Source organism: Castor canadensis, chromosome 10 (genome assembly GCF_047511655.1).
Source record: "Castor canadensis chromosome 10, mCasCan1.hap1v2, whole genome shotgun sequence".
Classification (NCBI taxonomy): domain Eukaryota; kingdom Metazoa; phylum Chordata; class Mammalia; order Rodentia; family Castoridae; genus Castor; species Castor canadensis.
The window spans coordinates 57,417,107-57,439,905 of NC_133395.1; the positions used below are offsets into that span (position 1 = coordinate 57,417,107).

The 22,799-nt window shown below is 39.0% G+C and overlaps 2 protein-coding genes across 10 annotated transcripts in view; both read right to left on the reverse strand.

Annotated features, from left to right (window-relative positions):
- The window catches only part of Enox1 (ecto-NOX disulfide-thiol exchanger 1), a 554,869-nt gene extending 546,694 nt beyond the window's left edge, over positions 1-8,175 (reverse strand). For all 9 annotated transcript variants that reach the window (XM_074043338.1, XM_074043336.1, XM_074043331.1 and 6 more), the window contains exon 1: positions 8,039-8,175. The gene's annotated coding sequence lies outside the window, so the exon portion shown is untranslated. The remainder of the gene's footprint in view (positions 1-8,038) is intronic.
- A 1,075-nt stretch (positions 8,176-9,250) lies between these two features.
- The window catches only part of Ccdc122 (coiled-coil domain containing 122), a 71,983-nt gene continuing 58,434 nt past the window's right edge, over positions 9,251-22,799 (reverse strand). The window contains exon 3 of the transcript XR_012436216.1: positions 9,251-10,091. The gene's annotated coding sequence lies outside the window, so the exon portion shown is untranslated. The remainder of the gene's footprint in view (positions 10,092-22,799) is intronic.

A 22,799-nucleotide genomic window follows, 5' to 3' on the forward strand; every position in this document is an offset into this window, starting at 1 on the left:
ACATATCACAGGTGTTTGTGCTGTGCTGACTTTTCTAGACCACAATCTATCAAGCTGCATCTCCAATCCCAAATTACTACCTTAGCTTAAGTGCTCATTGCTACCTGCCTGGGCAGTGCCATTTCCAAGCTGGTCTCCATGTCCCCAGTTTTTCCTACATCAACCCATTCCCCACATATATGCCTAAGTGACCTCCCTAAACTCCAAATCTAAAGAGCCCTTGTCTAAATCCTGTCACCTAAAACCGGGTCTCCCAAACTTGCTTCATAAAAAAATAGAAGCAGATTCTGCCATATCTCATGTTCAATTCCCCACAAGCAGCCCTGAGACAGAATTTAAGTGAAAGCTATTTTTTGGCAGTGTGTGGGGAAAAGGAATCCAAGGAAGTTGGTGGGGCAGTGTGAGCAGTGTGAAGGGACGGTCACTAAAGCACAGGCATTCTAAAGGACTTCTCTCTGGGTTCCTGAGGTTCAATTTTATGAGGACTCTGGGACATGGTGTAGAAGAAGCATCAGAGTTATCACACTCAAGAGTCTAGGATGTTAGGGTATTATTTTTCTGCCAAGGCTGAGGTCAACTCCTGAGGCCATTAACTGTGCTGCACTTCCAAGCTGCCCCACACATGAGAAAGCAGGAGATACTTGCAGAATAATTCTGTGAAGTGTCAAGTTACGTTGATCCAAAACTAACCCTATCCACTCCATCAGCCACATCCCTAAAGATTCCCATACTGTAGGTTTTGGGTGGGATCTAGAAACCAATATTGTAACAAGCACCTCACAGGATTCCCAAAAACAGGCAGATTTGAGAAAAGATAGCCAATCTCATTAAGTTCAGAAACTCTGGTGGACCCTGCCAGATCCTCCATGGTCTGTTTCCCTGTAAGCCAGGCTGGCTGATCATATGCACAGTCATACTGAACTTGTGCACTTCACTCCACATGATATGTTGTCTTCCATGGGTAGGAACTGTGTCTTAAGGGTTTTTATGAACCCCAGAGCCAAATATAGTATCATCCATACAGTAAATACTCAGTAAAGGTTGAAAAAATAATCCCCAAAGAAAACAGTATGGTATTAAATGGTATTGTTATTGTTTTTTCTTGTAAAGACAAAACAACTGTCCCTAGACAACTGTCTAATAACATAGTAAGAAGTTTCACTATTACAATTAAATAAAAACATATATTGAACACCTAATATCTGTAAGGTGCCCAGGAATCCCTATAGAAAGATACCCCTTATTCAAAATGCTTGGGACCAGAAGTGTTTTGAATTTCAGATTTTGGACTATTTCCATACACATGAGTCATCTTGAGGATAAGATCCAAGTCTGAGCATAAAATTCATTTATGTTTCATATACACCTTCTACATACATCCTATGTTCTGATTGCAATCCATCACATGAGGTGAGGCATGGAATTTCCCACTTTTGGGGCAGGTTGGTGCCCAAAAAGTAAGGATTATGGGCTTCAGACTTTTGGATTAGGGATGTTCAACCCATACTTGAACCTTTTATCAGCTTACATCTTAACAAAGATTTGCTGATACGCAACTGTGAATAAAACCCTATAAGAAACCCTATGAGAAAGATGAACACCTATGCAGTGGTGGAAATGCAAAGTTGAAGCCACCTTGTGATCCTCCAGGGTTGCCTGCAAACACTCCCACTCTCCACTACATCACAAAGATGCAGCAAGATAAAGAAGGTCTTATTTCAATGGCACCTAATACCTGGGATTATGACTTCTTCCAATGACCTTAACTTGAGCACCTAGAATCCAACTGGTGGCTTTGGAACTCTGTCCCTTAAGCACACAGATGACTTCTGAGGCTTTCTAGGTATTCAAGGTGTCCTCTTGCAAATGAGACCAAAGCAGAGGCTCTGGCTACTTGTAGTCATTAAAGACCTCATCCGTGGCTTTTCTCCCACTGTTTGGGATGTTAACCACAGCACACTGGCCACTTTCCAGTCTGGATAATTACATTGGGGCTAGCAAACTTCACCCTCCAGCGCCAACTAAATAAAGTATTCCTTCAGACTCACTACCATACCGTTTGTTATGCTGCTGTGGGCTGTGAAATAACTAGTCTGTACTTGGGATAGCTGTATTTGTGAAAAATCAATAGCCCTGGTATAACTTTCCACACTGAAAAGGAGTATATTCCAAAATATCACTGGCTAAGTGAGTTGTTTGGGCTATTTTATATAAAAACAATTAGAAAACTACAGTAACTTCTTCACTCTCTGAGAGTTGGTAAAGACTAAAATATTTGCATTATTAGAGAAGGAGGGAAGCCACCCTAATTCCATGAAATATATACTAAGTACCTACTATATGCCACACTCTGCTGTAGACCCTGAGCACTGTTCTAGGTGCCACAGGTTGATTATGTTGTCTGCATAAATGGAAAGTTTTTCCAAAAGGAATAAATTTGATTCTTCTTATACTATTGCATTTCTGAAAGTCTGCATATATCATCTTTGTCTTAAATACTACCACACACAGATCTCCCAAACACTATTTCTGTCCATCCTTAAAATAAGTGATTATGGAACTTAAAATCCATGTGCATGTAAGTCAATGCATGTCTAAGAATGAGAAAATTTGTTTTTCTAGCTACCTAGAAAGGTAGCAAATGGGATGTTTCTCACATTTTTACTTGCTTGCTTGTTTTTAGCAGTCATCCTATCTGAATAGGTAAGAGTTTCTAAGTTATAATAGCAGAAGCTGACATAAAGAAATTGCGAACATAAATATCTCTCAAAAAGCTTCTTTTGGTGCTGGGGATGTAGCTCAGTGGTAGAATGCTTGCCTACAATGTATGAGGCCTTGAGTTCAATCATCAGCATCAAAAAAACAAAAAAAAAAACCCCACAAATCAAGTTCAATAGTGTTCTATCATAGGATGAAAATGTAAAAAAAGGAAATAGTATTAAGTATTGTGCGTGTGTTTGTATATACACATAACATGGAGTTTATCTTGTACAAGAAAATAGGAGGGGGAAGTTAAATTTTAAGATTCCAGTGGATTAAATTAAATGTATGAATTATCAAATATTTAACATCATACTAAACAACATCATACTAAACAATGTGATACAGAAATGGTTCAGAAAAAAATTTTAAATAACTTTGAATAACCCTGAGGTTCCAAAACAAGCACTGGTCCTGGGCAAACTATACTAAGATGGTAGAAAACAATTTTTGAGTGTGCTTTTTTTTTTTAAATCAGTGAACTTAACTTCAAATCTGCCAAATTATTACTCTGTTTGAAAAATCCTTCAGCTAAAACAAGTTAATAGCTGGCTTCTAAAACTAAATTAAACATGCTGTAAATCAATTTATTCCCTGCCCCCACCCATGGAGCTGCTAAAGAGCATCTTCCTTGATGACAATGGCTCTTCAATGGTACTTAATCCTGTCACAACATTGTTTCTCCAATCAGCTCCAAGTTTTTCTATGAAAAGTATCGTATTAACAAGTTAAATGTTTCCTTTTGTCATAAATAATAAACAAAGGAATACAGATTCTTTAAAATAGCACATGAATCTTCAAAATGTATCACACTTGAATGCATTTCCTAAGTTTAGAAGAAATGCTTATTAAATCATGCATATAAGGTATGCGTATGGCACCTAGTAATTCATTCATTATCATTTCAGAGTTAAAGAGCAACTCTCAGAGACAGATGACTCATTCTCTACTAACAGGCATCAGGTAGCCCCTCTGGCAAGATGCCTTATAAACCCTCAACTAATAAGATGTAGCAAGAATTTGGCTTAAAAGAGCCCAGTTCTTCAGGCAAACAGGACATCTTGTATTGCAGGATGGGAGACTGTAATAAGCGACTCATTATCATTCGCTGGTAAATGGATGGAACTGGAGAACATCATTCTGAGTGAGGTTAGCCTGGCCCAAAAGACCAAAAATCGTATGTTCTCCCTCATATGTGGACATTAGATCAAGGGCAAACACAACAAGTGGATTGGACTATGAGCACATGATAAACGCGAGAGCACACAAGGGAGGGGTGAGGATAGGTAAGACACCTAAAAAACTAGCTAGCATTTGTTGCCCTTAATGCAGAGAAACTAAAGCAGATACCTTAAAAGCAACTGAGGCCAATAGGAAAAGGGGAACAGGTACTAGAGAAAAGGTTAGATCAAAAAGAATTAACCTAGAAGGTAACACCCACGCACAGGAAATCAATGTGAGTCAATGCCCTGTATAGCTATCCTTATCTCAACCAGCAAAACCCCTTGTTCCTTCCTATTAATGCTTATACTGTCTCTACAACAAAATTAGAGATAAGGGGAAAATAGTTTCTGCTGGGTATTGAGGGGGGGGAGCGGGAGGGGGTGGAGTGGGTGGTAAGGGAGGGGGTGGGGGCAGGGGGGAGAAATGAACCAAGCCTTGTATGCACATATGAATAATAAAAGAAAAAAAAATCACCTATAATATTTAAACTCTCACCTATAGACCAACACAATCTTCAATCTTATCCCTGTTAAAAACTCACAGAGTAAGAGATTATCAAGGACTGTCCAAAGCTACAAGCAACCGCCAAAGCAAGGGACTGAGCTTGGAAGTTTTGGGAAAGAGTTGGGTCATGGACTCATAGAGACTGAAGGCAGAATATATTGTATACAATGCTTCGAAGAACACATCTAGCCTAGTGTGTCCACACTGAATTTTCACTTGCAAATATTCCTGTACTTTCTGAGTATCCTTATTGTAATCTTGGTTAGAAATTTTATGTCAAGAACAAAGAAAAATTCAGGGGGGTGGGGGGGGATGCGGGTAAATGGCCAAGTATTTTCCAGAGAAAGGCATCCTCAAACTGGGTCTGTCACCTAGGGTTGAGTCACACACATCACCTCACTGTGCTTCAGTGTCCCTTAAAATTAAAGGGTTAGGCCAGAGCATCAATGTCTACTTCCCTTTTAGCAGTAAAAGCCTGTCATCTATTTAGGTATCACAGGCAATTCAAGTTTTTGTAGAATCCTAACAGCACCTGACGGCAGCAGAAAATGTGCTTACTTACGATGTTTAATGACTATAAAGGGAAGAATGAGAAAGGTCTAAACAATCTTCCCATTTTGCATTTTTCAGTTACACCAGGCTTAACAGGGCAATTGAAATTAGATGCTTCATTTCATCCAACAATAACAACAGAATTCTTACTACAATAAGAAATTTAATATTCTTTTGAAAACATTAAAAAACAGAAACAGCTTCACCTTACTGAAATGAAACTTAGTACACCAGTCTCATTGGGGGATGCAACGCCTGCGCTACAGTCTGACTATCAGGATGGGGAAGCAGCTGTCACTGCTTTGTTTTTCATTCACTGTAGGTGGTTGCCAGGCAACAAAATACTATTGTCTGTTTCCATGATCTATTGGCCAATTCTATTGGTGATAATGCTTTCTACAGTTTAAAACAGGGCCACCTTTTGGACAAGAAGAAATGAGCAAAAAATTTCTAAGGATGACAATAACATTATATATGAATACATTGAGTGTACTCTAAAATTATGCATATAAATGTAACTGTTGATATAAATACATATATTTTGCATATATCCATTTGTGTCTGTGTCATTATATACATCCTTTTCCTATCCACAAACTCATCTAAATTTAGTAGGCCCACAATCAGAATCTAAATCCTTGAGCACAATTCAAGGCATGAACTAGAGAAATGAAAACATAGTAAGACTTATTTTCTTAACAATAGCAATGATTTTCAATTTGTCAAATGTATCAAAGCCTGTTCCTTGAATATGAAGTCCTCCAGACAGAAAAGCAATTCTGTTACTCATGCAATAATAAATGGAAAACCTTTACCACCTACTTTGGAATCATGTAACATATTAATTAATATGTTGTTTTACTTAGTATCATGTGCTATCAGTGTGTACAAAGATAATTCAAATGGTGTTGTTGTTTACACCTAGGAATCTTAAAATTTATTCATCTTAAAAATAATTGTTCTCCCTGGAATAGCCTCATGTGATTCTCCACTTTGTTTTGATATGAGTCCCTGGGGAATAAGAGTAGTGCTATGTTATTCTTGCACATTTCACTAGCTTACAAATAAAATAACAGTGCACTCACTATAAAGTTGTCAACATTAACTTGCATGGGTTGCTGTTTCTTTTGCATTGACAAGGCTTCTAAAGATAAGAATTACAATAATCTTAGATGTACAGACACAACATCAAAACAGCCTGAAGGAATTAAAGCCTGAAAATGCTAGAGGCTATCACGCTTTGAAATGAAGAGAAATCAGTATCATTTATAAGTATTTCTGCAAAGGTCCTCTAAATAATACCAGAACAATCTCTGGATTTTACAAAATGCTCATCCATCTTCTCTCACAATATTTCAAAAGCACTTTAACTTAACTAGTTAGTGCATCTCTCTGGAGGGGTCTTTCACTTTATGAAATTCATTACCATTTGCAAATCTGTATATTACAAGAAAGTAAAATAATTAATATGCATTACATGGATAGACATTATTACTATAGTCTCCTATCAAAAGTGCAGTGCTAGCAAAACAAAAGCAAAGTGTGTTAATTATGAACTGAATACTAGCCAAAATTACTATTTTTCCAGACAGAGCTCTCCTCAGCAGAACAGCACCTACCTCTCTGGAGCACCCATACGGATTTCTCCTTCACATCTCACCCAACAAAGAACCCACTTCCTTCTTCATCAGCTTCTTAAGCTCTCTCACCTGTCTCTCCTTCTCCAAGAATCAATTTCCTTTCCCGTTTCTCCGCCCTCTTCAGATCCCTTAAACAACCTCCATTAATTTCTCCAAACTACCAAACTCAAATCTGCAGCCCCGTTTGCCATGGACAGCTCCATGTGTACTTATTTCTGGCATTCTCCTAGCCCTGCTTTTTAAAACAAAGACAATTTTAATATAACTAGGGTTACAAGTTTTAAACAAAAGTTATAGCAGTAAAAGACGAGGAATTGAGTAAAGGAGAAATGCAGAAGCGTATTTGACAAAAGGGGTTGCCCAGTGGTTAGACACAGTGGGCGCAGGGCTCCTACTGAGTTTGGCTTCCCCACCTGTAGACCCCACTTCCCCCATGTGCTCGCCGCGGGATGACAACCACAACACTACAGAACCACCCCCCTCCATGAAGGAGGCGGGGTTTCGCTTTCAGCCAATCAGTACCCGCGATCCCCGAGCGTCCAACCTATGGGGTGGCTGTGGCCATGCAGGGGGAGGACGTAGAGTGGTCCGGGAGGGGCCGCGTCCGTGGGAGGCGCGCACGTGTCCAGAGAGGCTACGAACCCGCCAGCTTCCAGCTGCCAAGGCACGGGCTCCGCACCCTGGCAGCCGCTTAGTCCAGCTGCCCAGTGCCTCCTCTGCCTGGGGCTGGGCCAGGCAGGGCGCGCTCCCACCAAGAAAGACCTGTCAAAGGCGTCCCATTCCCCGTGAGAGGGGACAGTCACAAATAACAATAGTACCTAGGGTAGACCAGGCTGGAAGGAAAGTTTCCGGCCCGTACCATAGCGGAGTCCGCCAAGGCAGGAAGAAGATGGGATGCAGAGCAGGAGGGTGACAATCTGGAAAGGAGGGGGCAGCGAGAGGGCTGCTCGAGCAGGACAGGGTCCCGCGGGCGGTGCCAGGGGCGGCCAGCAGCGGGGTGCGCTGTCCAAGGTGCAGGGAAGGTGGTTTTCGCGTAGCAGGCACGGAGCCCGGAACAGACGCGGGCGGGCGGAGAAAGGAGCGGAGAACAGCTGTCTGGGGCGCCGGGGACCCCCGGCTCGTAAAAGTGATGGAGCTTGAGCTGGGGTACGGAGGGAAAGACGCGCGGCGGCGGGCTCCACGGGAGCGCCCGGTCTTCCACGCTCCGCTCCCTACCAGCCTCACCTCTAGCTCTATTCCCCTCCCCCCCTCGCCCACTCCCCTTCCAGGCTGGGTCCGGGTGCCCAAGCGGGGGCGGGACCGAGGAACCCCAGCTCCGAGCCGGACGCCCCAGGGATGCGGGCCGCGGAGCTGCTTACCTGGGGCTGCGGTCCGGGGCGCGGAGACAGCCCGCCGTGCGAAGCCGGGCGCCGGGCGCGGTGCGGCTCCTCCTAGCCTTGGCGTCCTCCTCCTCCGCTTCTGCCGGACTCTGTCCCGGGCACGGAGCCGCCAGACAGGGCCGAGCTGCAGCCGCCTTTCCCTCCGCCGCCGCCTCTGCCGCAGACAGAGGACGCCCCGTGGCGGCTGGAAGCCTGTGTGAGTAGCGGCGCCGGGGAGAGTGGGATCTGCTTAGGGGCGCTGGAGACTCCGAGGCTCGGGGCGCGCGGGCGTGCGCACGCGCGAGTGTGTGAGTGTGTGTGTGTGTGTGTGTGTGTGTGTGTGTGTGTGCGCGCGCGCGCGCGCCCACGGGGTGGGGGAGTCGCGAGGGGAGGGGGAGAGAGAGGCTGAGGGATGCTCGTAGGGACCGAGGCAAAATTCTTCGCCCCCGGAAATCCGTAAAGCCGCGGAAGGAGCACCGGACGCCAGTGTCGCCTGGAGAAGCTGACCTCCGGGTGGCCAGAGAGGAGGGGAAAGACAGTGTGACCCGCTCCGGCTCGGGATCCGAGCCCATTTGAGGCGAAGGAGGTGTGCTGCCACTTATGCGGCAGAAGTGGCGCCTACAGCCCACGATCGCTGTACCCCCTCCGGAGAAGGGGACCGAGCCACTCGCTCTTGCCACTACCGCCGTCTGGACTTCTCGGTTAGACGCTGAGGTACAGAGATAGGGACCCCACGGTTGCCATGGCGACCTTGGAGGCGCCAGGCAGGCTGACAGGCCGAGCTGGGAACCCGGCGCACGTGGCAGACTACTGGCTGGAGACCGCATATGCAAGGGCTGCCGGAGTGGAGTGCGCGACCCCAGCCTGCCCGCTGGCCTAGACAGAGAATTTGAATTGGGGGGAACAAGGTTGGCTTGGCCATGGTTGCGATCACCCGGGTGGAATGTTGCCTTTGTGTCCTGTGAAAGCTACTTTCTCTCAGTTACCCACTTCCCATGTAAACATGCTGGCCTCCTCTTTGTTAGAATTCCCCTACCTGTGCAGACATAGAAGGAGCTTCTTTCAAATCAGGCTCCAAGAACACCCACTCCCTCGCTTATCATCACCCAAGCCACAGTATAAGCTCCCAAACAATGTATGCACATGTGAATAAATGAATAATTTTTAAAAATTACTTTTTTTTAAAAATCACATTTATATGCCTTACCTCCAAAAAGATGCATCGTCCTAGTCGTATACTTTCCATGCTTATTTTGAATTGAGGGGAATTTTATTCACCCAAGAATGTCTTCAGGAGTCATAAGGTCTGGATAATACTTAAAAAACCCTTCCTAGCAAGAATCTTCCAGGCCGAGATTGTGTTTTGCATACTTTTGCTTGCCCTCTGGTGCTCAAAGTACTTTGAGTGCTCTCTATAAATGTTGAATGAATGACATTGTTTTTTGGCTTCACATATCCCCGGAGGCAAAGACTTGGATGCTGGGAAAGTCATTACCATCCCACTAGGTTTGCTTGATTTTAACTTATGCCATTTCCCTGTGTGTGGCTATTTTCCCTTCTGGCGGCCAGGGCCCCAGTGCACAAAAAAGAAAATAGAGAATACTGACCCATTGTGCAAAGGATGCATGCAAAAGAGCACTCGATAGGGAACTCACTGGTATATGTTGGGTGTGAGAAGGATAAAGACTGCTTTATTTTGGTCCTGGGGGAACAGTAACCTCTCAAAAAGTGAAAGTCGCCCTTCATTAATAATAGTCCTTTCTACAGCAGAAGACAGAAAAAGTTTAAGGAGAAACTCGCAATTCTATTCGCTGGTCAGGTAGGAGCTTTTCTGTTGTGAGGAGCAGTACTACATAGACACTGGCCAGTCAACGCACGCAGGGTCAGCCCAGGCTTCTAATTCTGCTGTAGCACCAAGCACACATCCTTCAACCTTCTACAATCATCTTCTAAGAAGCAGAAGTTCTCAATTTCACATTCCATGCTAAATTTCCGTTCCTTTGAACCCAGGTTCTTCTATGAGCTGCTTCTCTCTCCACTCATGATACCACAGCTGTGAAATATAACAGAAATAAAGTGAAAATTAAAATGGATTTATTTGGGTGCTGTCAAATAAATCCATTTTGTGTTCTCTAGTAGGGGTCCCTTTATATGACTTCTCCTCTGTCACTCAATTTACAATCTTCTTAGAAGGCATTTGTTATGATACTGGAATTTTATGCTTTCTATTATGTTGAAAGCTTAGATGTTTAAAATTTTTACTTGAAAGGAACTTCTAAAACTTGTAGAAGAAGCAGAAAACTGATACCCAAAATGGACCCTTGACAGCCAAACTATAAAATGGGTCTGAGCATGAAGCCCCAAGTTCAAACCCCATGCCACCAAAAATAAAATAAAATGGGTATGAGTCAAAATATTCCAAAATAATTTTAAGTTTATTTTCTTTGGGAAGTTGCTTTAGAGTTTAATGAGTTTCCCAAGCACTTGTCTTACTTGCTGGAGTGGAAGAATGTTAGCAAAGCTGTAACTTCTCTGACTACCACCAAAGAGAGCAATCTTGTCTTTGTAAAAAGAGATATTTATAAGATGCCAACATTTTAAAATAATGTAAGCATATGGCAATTTTAAGGTATGTTAATTTAAAAGATAAATCATAGAAATGTGAAAGATAAACAATAGAAAGAATAACCATTTCTGACCCACTTAGATATGAAAGTTTGAAGGAGCAAATAGAAGTAAAATATTGTCAACCCATAGATCCTCATGCTCCTTAAATACAGATAATAAAAAATGTATAACCCAGAGATTATATGTAATTAACATTTGGACTTAGAATCAATAGCAATTTCCAAAGGTCCTATTTTTCTTCCAAAAATGGGAATGATCCTCAATGTAAATGCTTCTTTTTTTTTTTTTCAGTTTGTAACAGTGCAATGAACTAGTCAAACATTAACTTACTTAAAGACACAGGATTGTGAAGGGGTGGAGTGTGAGGAGAAACACTTTAGCTAATTTGATCACATCTAACTAACCTACTCTGTCAGTCTAAATAAAAAACTAAAGAGTTCCACCTCTAAGACTGGTAAATTTAGACTGAGATGTGCTATGAATTCCAAAGTCAGTGCCTGGTACTGGGAGCGGATTGCCCCAAATTCTTTCAAGTGAGAAGATAGGAACCGTTAGCTGATGGACTGCTGTGGATTTTAGTAGCTGTGAACATGCATAAGGATACAGGTAATTTCCCCTACAATTAGGTCCTGGATCACTTAGTCCATTAGAGTTTTAAGTGATAACAGAATCTTGACCCACACCTTAGCAAAGTCAAAAATCAGAGAGAAAGTTAGAGCTTAATCCAACCAAAAGTAGACAAGTTTTCTTTCTCAGGCACCCATGCTGACATTTGGGGAGCAAGTGGCATGTTACATATTGTCAGTCATTCTAACCATTTACAGGATTGTAGATTTCCTGCAGGCAGAAAACACAACAAAACAAAACAAAACTATGGATTCTCTCTCCAGGAAAATGAACATAGGAATATACCAAAAACAATTCACATAATATTTCAGTAAGTTAAGGGAACATCCTCTGGAACTCGGGTTAAGATCCCTGTGTAATACAGACCTTTTAGCACACTGACCTTTCATAGCTAAAGGAAAACAAGTAGGTGGGTTTCTAATGTCCTCCTATTTTTAATCTAAAGACTTATTTGATTGCCAACCTGAAGAAGATGCATAAGCAGATCAGTGAACCAAACGAGTACTTATGAGTATCTATTTCATAACTAGTACTGCTCTTCACCTTCACTTTGTTGCCAGCAAAGTACAAATGCAATTCACCTGCTTTTTAAGCATCACTTAGCTATCATCATTCTAGAGAACAAAAAAAGTGAACATATGCAAAATTTTTCAATTAACCAGGTGCAACAAAACTTCAATTTGAATTACCAATAACACTTAATAGAATTGTTAAATAAGTAAACCATTCATTAGTGGCCTATGTATATGTGCATATTTTCACATTCATACTCCCTCATAGTAATAATTGAGATTATCCGAGTTATATAATGTAAAAAGCTAGTCTATTACTATACTCTAAATTTGCATTTAGGAATGTGAAAACAATTGCTAACAAGAAAGAATGGACCATGTTGACAATAGCAGCTATGGATATCCTCTCCCTGTGGATCCTGGGTATCGTGGAATAAATTAGAATATGCTGGAACTTATATTCAACCCATCAAAGAATTTGTAGGGCCATCCATTTAATCTGAATTTCCTATGTGTGCAAAGACCCAGCAGTCTACTCATGGATAATTTTAATGTAATATTTCATTATTACTCCCCTTAAGAGTTCTTAATTTTGCCTTCTAAGTTTCTTTTCCCTTATTAACACAGAAGTATTTTGGGTTAATATAACTGTTAAAAAATACAACTGCTTCATTCAAGTTATGATAAAATTACAAAGAACAGAAAAGCGATAATCCACCAAAACCAAGTTTTCAGCAGTTAATCGCAATATTACATGGACTCTCCTGCCACTTACGGGGTGACAATGTAAAGCCAGTTACCTCATTAGAGCTGTTAAAAGCCCAACTATCCATTTATTGAACACTTTTTATAACCTGCCTCCCTACAGACCTCAGAAGCTTCATGTTAGGAATCAAGGACTGTCAGTACATCTTGACTTTTCCAGAGGTGATCTCAGTGTAGCATAAGATTAGCATAGGACACTAAGTCCAAGTGACCTTGGGCACCTCTTTTAGTGAGCTTCAATTACTATACCTATGAAATGTGGATAATAACATCTGCCTCATTGATGGTAAGAAAAATAACATGAAACAACATGAAAAAGGGCCCCTAAGATCTTGGCTCTAATTCAAAAGTGTGTGGCAGAAAATTGGAACTCAGACATGAATGGGAAGCTCCTGTAGAAATTTTGGAAATCTTTGTTAGATTGTAATGTACAACTGGGTTGATGATTTCTGGGAGTCGGTTCCAACGGTATTTTAAGAAAACCACAGGCAACCAAAAGTTGGCAGAAACTGACATATGCAGGAAATTGTGGGTTCCATAATTCTAGAGGTGCCGTAATTCTATAAATTCTGCTGTTGTTGCAAAGCCCAGGCATTTGTGTTCATTTGTTTTTAATTAGTCTGTTTTTCTCTGTCACACAGATTCTTCTTCCCCAATGATGTTTTGCCCTGCTAATTTAGCTATGCAAACATTCATTTTACCTTAAAAATTCCTTTCTTTTAAACAAAAATAGTTCACTCTCCCTCATACCCACCTCCACATAATTGTAAAAGTAGTGTGTGCACTCATTGGGAGAACAAAATAGGCAATGCAAAAGTGTATAAAGAAGAAAGAAAAAATGCAGTAATATTGTCTCTTAGACCAACCACAGTTCCAGTTTTGGTATACACACACACACACACACACACACACACACACACATACCCTTGCAGACATTTTCTTTGTATATATTTATTTTCTTTAAATGCCATTCAAGTCAAAGTGCAGCCACTTAAATGTTATCATTTTAACAAAAAACTCAAAAACATTTCATTCATACTCCTTTTCAAGATTGCCTCTACTCAGCAAGTCTTTTGAAACAGGACTTTACCTAGTCATCCTTGAAATCTTCCCTTTTTATTTCTCTACTTTGACTACTAACAATGAGTATTTTTTTAAGGGCCCTTTAAAAATTTAACTTCACCTTGTGCTGACATATTCTGGAGTCACAAGCCCTGCTCCTTGGCCTCTAGCATTCTGTGGATGCTTTGCATTATTTAACCTCCACCTCCAAAAGGAGGTCCAGCTCTAACCTTGGATTTGGTACTGCATTCCCTGATGGAGCAGAAGAGTCTTGACTTCAATAAGTAACCAGCATGTTCACTGGAGTGACCATCTAGCAGTTTTGCAGTAGGTTGGTCCAGAGGTAGTGATTTATTTGAATGCATTTTTATTTCAGTTGCTACAGGCAAAATCTGAGGAGTTTGTGTTATTTTCCTTTTAGAGTCTATAAATGATCCTGAACAATTAACACAAATGACATCTAAAATTCTGATAGAATTCCCTGCTTTTACAGTTCAGTATGCTCACTATTTTGCCTAGAAAGTTATCATTGTTAATGAAAAGTAGAACAAGCTTTATAATTATGCTAATTTGCTAATTGTATAAAGGACAACAGAGTCTCAAAGTAGAATGACCTCAATCCATCCCATCCTACTCTGCAAATCTAAGAGTCCAAGACTTTGATGCAAGACCAAGTGCCTTAGCTAACATGAAAGCTGGAGAACTGATGGAAGGAAAAAAAAAGGAAGGAGAAAGGAGAGAGTAAGGAAGAAGGAAAACAAGATGGGATTAGCTCTAGAACTTTTCTATAGACTATACACTCTACAGTGTAAATTATGAACGTTTTAAGTAAACAAATTACCATACTATAGTGCAACCCATATAAAGAAAATAATGACATAATAAAATGTAACATGAGACAAGCTAAATCTTAGAAATTATATACACAGCATAATAATATGCATTTAAAAGTTTTGGTGAATGCTAAATTGCTAAAGAAAAATCTAAAAATTGACTGTAGCATTAATCAAAGGAGAGAACCATCATATTTAGCATACCAGAGAATTTCAGCAAATAGAAGGATGGGTTCTCCTTGCACAAGACCATTTATCTTGATTCGTTCCTGAGTTAGATGCTAGAAGTTTCTTTGTATAAATCCAATTTGGGAAGGGAAGCAGCCTTGGTCAGAAAGAGACACCAGTCTTCATTGAGACATCCCGAGTTTATAGTACAAGTCTGAATGGTGAAATTAGGGCAGAAACGGAAAATGTGAAACTGAGACAGGAGGAGGCCAGTGATCCAGAGGTGTAAAATTTAAGTTCATGCATGAGCCTGACTAAGATGAGGCTTACAGAGCCCACATTCATTTCCTTTGATTCCATTGTTTAAAAACTAGCCTTTAAATTGATATAATAAAACCATATTTGAATGGAATAATAAAACATAAACGTAAGTTCCAAAACATTTTCTTTTCTTTCTCTCTCTTTTTTTTTTTTTTTGATGGTGGTGGTACTTGAACTCAAGGCCTTGTGCTTGCTAGGCAGGTGCTCTACCACTTTAGCCACACCCCAGTCCTTTTCACTTTAGTTATTTTTGGAATAGAGACTTGTATTTTTCCCCAGCCTTGACCACAATACTCCTATTTATACTTCCTGCATAGCTGGGATGATAGGTATGAGCCACCATGCCCCAGCTATTGGTTGATGGGGACTTGGTAGCTTTTTGCCTGGGCTGGGCTTGAACCACAATCCCCCTGATCTCCACCTCCTGAGTAGCTAGAATTACAGGCATGAGCTATCACACCTGGCCCAAAACATTTTTAATTTAACTACTTTAGTAGCAGTTCTATTCAAGTAAAATATGTTTTATATCCTATAGCTTAATCTTTACAAGCTAGTGTCACCAGAATGAATAATAGTATTCAATAGTAGGATAAGCAATAGTAAGATAAGGAAAATATTAGGAGATTTGCTATCAAATTGAGCTGGATTTGAATCATGGGTCCTTCCTAGTGATCTTGGTTAAGTTTCTTAATTCACTAAGCCTTAGTTTCTTCATCTGAAAATAGGGCTAATGTAGTACCTATTTGTCAGGACTTTCTAAAAGATGAAATAAGACAATACAAAGCATTTCCTTCTTTCCTATGGTGTGCTGGGGGTGTACAGAGTTTATCATCCTCCTCTACAAAATTAACCATTAAGTCAACTGTCAACTTCTCTATAGTTTTTCAAGATGTCAACTCTCTCCTGTTTCTATCAATCTCACTGATTGCAACTGCTTCTCTGCTTAAAATAGAACTCCATTGCACAGACTTGGGAGCATCCATTTTTTTATTACAAATTTTCTCTTTGTACTTATCGCCCATGTCTAAGTGCATTCTGAATAATGAAAGTGTTATTGGAATTTAGTTTTTCAGACACAATACTATCTGAAAAATTACAGCCAAGCAAAAAAGGTTCAGATCTTCCCTTCCTCCTTCCTGTTCAACTCCCCACCCCTCTATCACCACCATATAGTCACCCTGTAAGTCAGTTTCCTGACATCAGGTAGTACAAGTCTGTCCCTCAGGGTTAGCCCACTCCTCAATTTATTGAAACCATGAAACTAAATATCAAGCCTAGCCATGACATTCTTCTCATTAAAGGTCTTTATATTGTGTGACCCAGCCCTAAACACTCAGTGAATTTCATATAATAAAAATCACAAGTTTTTGGAAATAGATGGATTTAAATTCTTTTTCCATATTTAATACATTCCAAGAGTCAAGTTTCCACATGCAGAGATTCAGTTGGAGATTTATATTCTTTAATCTGTGCATGGGAGAGATTTAATCAAAGTATAAAGAGGAATTTCCTGAAAATAAAAGTGACTGTATCTAAAATGAGTTAGTGAGAACAATGGTGAAATTGTCTTCTTTGAAGCTCTTTACAAATGGGTCTAAAAATGTAAAAATACAGTGCTTCCTAAAGCCAGACACTGATGATCAATCAAGAACCTTTCTAGTCAGACGGTTCTCTGATGGCGTAGAATAGAAACTCCAGACTATGATGTGATCTTGACACATTTTGGTAACATTAGTCCATGAACATTTTAGTAGTTTTATTCCAGGCAATTATAGAAGGAAAAATGAAAAGGAAATGGAAATTAGCCGTTAGCAGCTGCTTTGACAAGCTACATTTCAGTTTACAGAGTGGCGTGGCAACACTAGTCCAGGAAAAAAGAAATAAGATTTTGTTCTTATTGTAGTAAAGTATCTTGTGTTCATTAAAGATTTTACTCTTACTGTAGAGAGGGGGGAAAAAAACACAGAAGTAAAACTGGAAAATGCTAAGCTACTCCAAGAGTTTTTATGGGAGCTGTTACTGTCTTTTACCCTCACTTCAGCAAAGGGGCATATAATAATATGTTCTTAGACTAGAAGAGTTTGAGATTTCAAGGAAATTTAAAGTTTTGCTGACAACTATGCTTATCTATTTGAAGGTGCGTGTATTTTGTTCATCTATGTTTTCATTAATATAGTTAACTAGATAGAATCTTATTAATTCTTGGAAATGAAATGTCAGTTATTACTTTGCTTTATTTTTCTTTAAAGCTGTGCTTACCTTCTTTTCAGATTTCACTCACACACAATTACCTAGAGCTCAATGAAAACAAAATAAACACCTTAAAAATTGTAGCGAGTAGCATCAAGGCTTTCTTCTGAGCATTCTAACAATGCTGTGAAATAAATACTCGCTACCCATACACAGAACCAGAGTCCCGTTAAACCCTCACGGAGACATTTCTTCAAGGAAGCAATGTTGACCTGGAAGGACTTTTTCATAAAACTCTCTAATGACTGCGTCACTCTGGAAACCAATGAAACTGACTTGTAAATTCTAGAAATGGAATATGAAGAGGGGGATGAGGGACAATACTTTAAAATACAACCCTTGCTTTGCATTTGCTTTTATTTTTAAGAGTTCTTTCTTTGCCCAGTACATTATGATAGTTCTTTGTTTTAGACTGTTGATTTGTTTATGTGAAATGAAGATGCAGAATGCACAAATCTTAGAGTCGGTAAAATCTGGACTCAAGCCATAATTCTTCCACTTACAGGCTTACTTTGAATAAATTATTTTGTTAACTCCTATCCCAATTTTTTTTAGCTCGAAATTAGAGAAGATGGCAATGCTTATTTCAAAACCTTGTTCTGAGAAATAAATTAAATTTTTTTCATAAGTTTCATAAAAATCTAAAGGCATTGTATAAATGCTAACATATCTGAGGGTGTTAATTTAGCTATTGCTATTTTAAATATTAAGTAGTTCAAAAGCTAAATAATAATAGCATAGTATATCATGAGCTGAACTACTTGACACAGTTTACTGAGGAAAACAGTCCACTTGCAAGTGAGTTGCTGTTCATCTCACACCTATGTCAATTTCCCCATCTAACTCTCATGAAAGTGTAAAGCAGTTAAAAAGGTATTCAACATAGTTGCAGGACTCATCTACCCCATGTCTCACTCACTTGCTTCTTTCTACTCAATTTCATCTCTCTTCAGTCCCCTTCTATTGTTCTTTTCTTCTTGTTCTACATTATGCAAATTATCATTTTTCCAATAAACAAACATCCTAAGTACTCTGAAAAATGCACATAGCACTGTCTATAAAATTCTTAAGCCTTCTATAAACACATTAATGATCATCACACAGTATTGTCTATTTGAGTATTTTCTCTCTTTTTTTTTTTTATCATGCATGTCTGCCTAGTTTAAAATCACAGGGCAGGAACTCTGTCTAATTCTATTTGTAAATCAGGGACAGAGCATTGTTGTTTGATAAATGCCAAGAAGCAAGAGCATCCATGTGAGGTGAATAGGTGGAAATGATTATTTCTATCTATAGCAAAATGAAAAGAAAATGGGTACTTTACAATTTTCAAAGCACTGCCATATTGATTATCTTGTTTGTACATCACACTGACACTGTGAGAAAGCTAGATCGGGCAGTTTTAGTGTTATCTTCCCTGTGCTGTGGCAGAAAGGGAGAGTAAGAGGCTAAGTGCCTAGTCTAATGGCCTGTGGCAAGTCAGCTAGAGGGGAGCCCAAACCTGCAGCATCTGCACCCATACCCTTCTTCACCGCTGCTGCAGGAACTTCACAGAGTGGTAACGGGTTTTGAACATATCAAGAAGCACACCTATTTTGGTACCTTTTTATGACAGCACTTAATTTTGACCCTGGCCCACAGCAAGTGCTTAGGAAATAGTTGTTTAATCAATCAATCAATTAATATTATGGCAATCAAGCCAGTAGTACTCAAGTACTAATTACTGAATCTACAGCAAGACCTGACATCCTTGCTATCTAGGCTGCTGCTAACCCCACAAAAACCACTTATATTATGACTCTTCTGCTTCATCTAGTGAAATGTGTAATGGCACTTTTTAATAGTGCTTTCCAGTTCTATCATTCTCCCAACATGTTGCTACTTTGATTCAACAGCTCAGGTACACTGCCACTTCTCTAATAGACTTAATTGTAACCTGCCAATGCAATAAATGCAAGGGCCTTTCAAAGTTAACACTTCACCTTTCATTTCATTAAGAAAACATGGGAGGTATTCACTATTAAAATCTCTGGAGTTATCCAGAAATCCCATGACACTGATATTAAGACACTCATGACATAAAATGAAGTCTCTGCTCAAACTAGAGGCATAGGAAAGTACTGAGCCGCTTATGCATTTCATCAGACTTTGATGAGTGTTGGGCACACAAACCAGAGTGCTGGGAATAGTTGAAAGTAATGAAGGGAAGAGTGTGAGAATGCTGTGTGTTTACCAGTGGCCAGGTTCCTTATATACGGCAGGAAACTCAAAACCTCATTAGCTATACTAGATTTGGATGAAGGAGATGCTCGCATATTAGTTGTTAGGAATGCCCTACATTCCTACAAAATCAAATGGCAGTGTGTATATTTGATAAGCACTTGCTTAGGGACCAAATCCACATCCTCTACATCCCTTCTGTTTATACTGTCATTTTGGAGATACATTTTAGTCTTTTAGTAGCATTTTAGCTAAATAGTTTTTCAAAATGGTTCATCAAGAAATCAGTGACGGAACTTGTTATCTTATTTCTAAGAATCATAATCAATTCAAGAGACCACAACCCTTTCTCACCCACAAAGCACCTGTCAAACACACATATAGTTGTCTCAGCTGAGCTCATGTCTTTTGTATTGTTTTTCATTTTTCAGAAAAACTGACAAATAAATCATCCATTAAACCCTTTCTCTTAGAAGAAAACCCTTATTTAAAATTAAAATGAAGACCAGACCACATGATATTCTCATAACACTTTGAATAATTATAGAATACACAACCCTGGTCATTAATTTAGCCAGTAGCAGCATGTAGCAGTTCAATTTTGTTACCCCTTTAATAAAGTCATCTGAGAATTGAAGCGCTTTTCCAGCTCTTCATATCAAGTCAGGTCTGAGGGACATGCAAAGAAAATGACAGAGGAACGCTAGTTTCAACTTGTTATTCCATGCCTCCTAATCCTCCTTAATGTTTATCCCTTTAATTTTCATATACTGGTTAGTTACATATTGAGTAGCATTTCTGAACAGGGCAAAAAAATACAGTATATACACATACATACACACATGTTTATATAAGTTGTACATATGATTTACATAACCTATATGTATTATACATAGCACATGTATAGATACTCACAAATTAACAAACTTAAATATCTAACTATTAGCAAATTTCATGTAATGTGAAACATAGAAAACTAATTCTTTGGTTTTACTCAAGGGTGTGTGTTTTATTAACAGGGGTGAATAAATGAATGGCCTAAAAACAATGCAATTTCTTCCCTTTGGTGTTCTGTGAACAGCTGTATTTGTTTACTTAACATTTTTAACTTTCTTTTTTTGCTAAATTAAAAGTGTAAGAATAGATGTTTTTCAAATGATTCTGTTGTTATTTCTCTTAAAATACTCTTTAAAAATAATGATCAATAACTGATTTCTTGTTGAAAACCCAGATTTTCATATACTAAGTCATTGAAGGCCCACCTATGTTCTGAGTTAATTTTTAATCAGATACTGAACATGTACCACATTTCAAGAATTATGATAAAACACACCAATCACTTCCTGTAGGGCATGTGTTATTACTCTCATTTTTTATAGATGACAAAGTTCTGCCTCGGAAAGGCTAAATAAGTTCCCAAGGTAAGAAAACTAATAAATGCTCATCTCTGTCTACCAATTCAGATCTGTCTTTTTCCAATATTATGTTCTTTTTAGTGTATCACATGGCCTCTCAAATTCTAAAACCAGGATTATATAGATATATGTATTTGTACACACATATATACACAGAGTAATATTCTTTCTTTTTAAAAAATAGTCTTGACATCCAAAGCAATATCCAAAAAGCAATAGCATTGGAAGATGTATCAGTGGTAAGCTTCTGACATTTTGGTGTTAAACCTGCCTTAGTTTTAACCTTTACAAAGTCTTAATTAGCATTGGTCTAACCTTGATGAATCATCGTTGCTCTCAGTAAAGTAAATATGATTTGTGTAGGAGACAGTTTTCCATTTTATGTACCTGTAAAGAGTTGTGTCATCAGGTATAAAAACTAACAGTAAATTTAATAAGCTATTTATTTCTATAATAAGAGAAGTCCTTATTATTCACCAGGAATAGGCTGCATTCCATACTATAATGGATGGAAGAAATAACAATTGAAATTCTGAATATATTAGAACCACAGCATGTTGCAGACCAATTAAAATTGACAGCCAAGCGAAGCAAATACACATGAATAAATACAGAAAATTCAAGTTGTTGTTAGGGTGATTTTTTTTTTCCCTTTCTCTTTACCACTTGGCATTTTTCTTCCTTGTGGATATTCCAGCTCATTTTGTTAAGTTTTTTCTGCTTAGCTTCTGAATTTTAATCAAATTGAATGCTGACAGATAATAAAATTTTAATTTATGGTAGAATGCATTGACACTTAGATGTATTTAGTGCCTGATGTTGGGAAACTATTGCTAACTAGAAATACTAGCTTTTGTAGACAATCTATAATTTTCATAATCTTAAACTAAGATGGGAAAAATAGATACCGTGCTAAACATTTCAGCCATGTGTTCACTTCTCTGTATTAAATTAGTATTGGCAGCTGAGTAGGAGATTACAGGGTACAGCTGCTTTAACCTTCAACAGTAAATGATGCTTGCTGAATTGCCTCCCTGTGCCTCTAAAGCCCAGGAAGCTTAAAGATATAGGTTTGAAGCTAATGATGAGAAAACACAGTAAATTAGCTTCACTTAGATTGGAGGAGAGTTGGGACTCAACATATTGCTAATGGAGATTACAGAATTTATTTTTCTGAAGTTTTTGAAGAATGTTTGATGTAAGGCATGCCTGATGATAGATGACACTTCCTAGGACAACATAAGCAACAGATACCACTTACTGAGTATCTACCCTGTATCGTGCATTGTACTGGATGTTGTACTTGATCTAATTTAATTTTCATAAGTATCCAGAATAGGCATTATTATCACAACTATACAAGTGATAAAACTGATGCTCAGAAAGGTTAATTAACATAGCCAGGACCATACGATTAACGCTTGGGATGGAACTTTATCTAAAGCCCATACTTGAGCCCGTTTTGATTTCAGAGCCCAACCTACACCTATTGTATTAGCTCTTTCGCATGTCAAAAGACACTATTAAAGTATCTGTTCATAAATGCATTATAATGTTTGATAAAACACTGTTTGAGAACAGCTAGTGTGATCCCAATACAAACATAATTACATTTAAACACAAGTGTAGTTCTGCCCTGGAACTGATGTTTAACCTCCATCTTTTTTGATGAGACAGCATCCATAGTGGGGAGGGGAGTTGTGATTGAAAATCAGCTGTCTTAGGTACACTAAAGAAAGGATTAGTTAAATGCTTTCTCCCCTCACAGGAGATTAATAAACTTTAAGTAGTTTTCTATTTAATGAATTGTGACAGAGTCACTCGATGTAGGCCAAGAAAAGACATAATGATTGGATTCCTTGTAAGTAATGCTTTTTAAAAATGAATGTTGGAGATACACAATTTAAAAATAAATAGGTTTAGAAGTGGGGGGACTATTTCCTCACTGACTTAATTTATA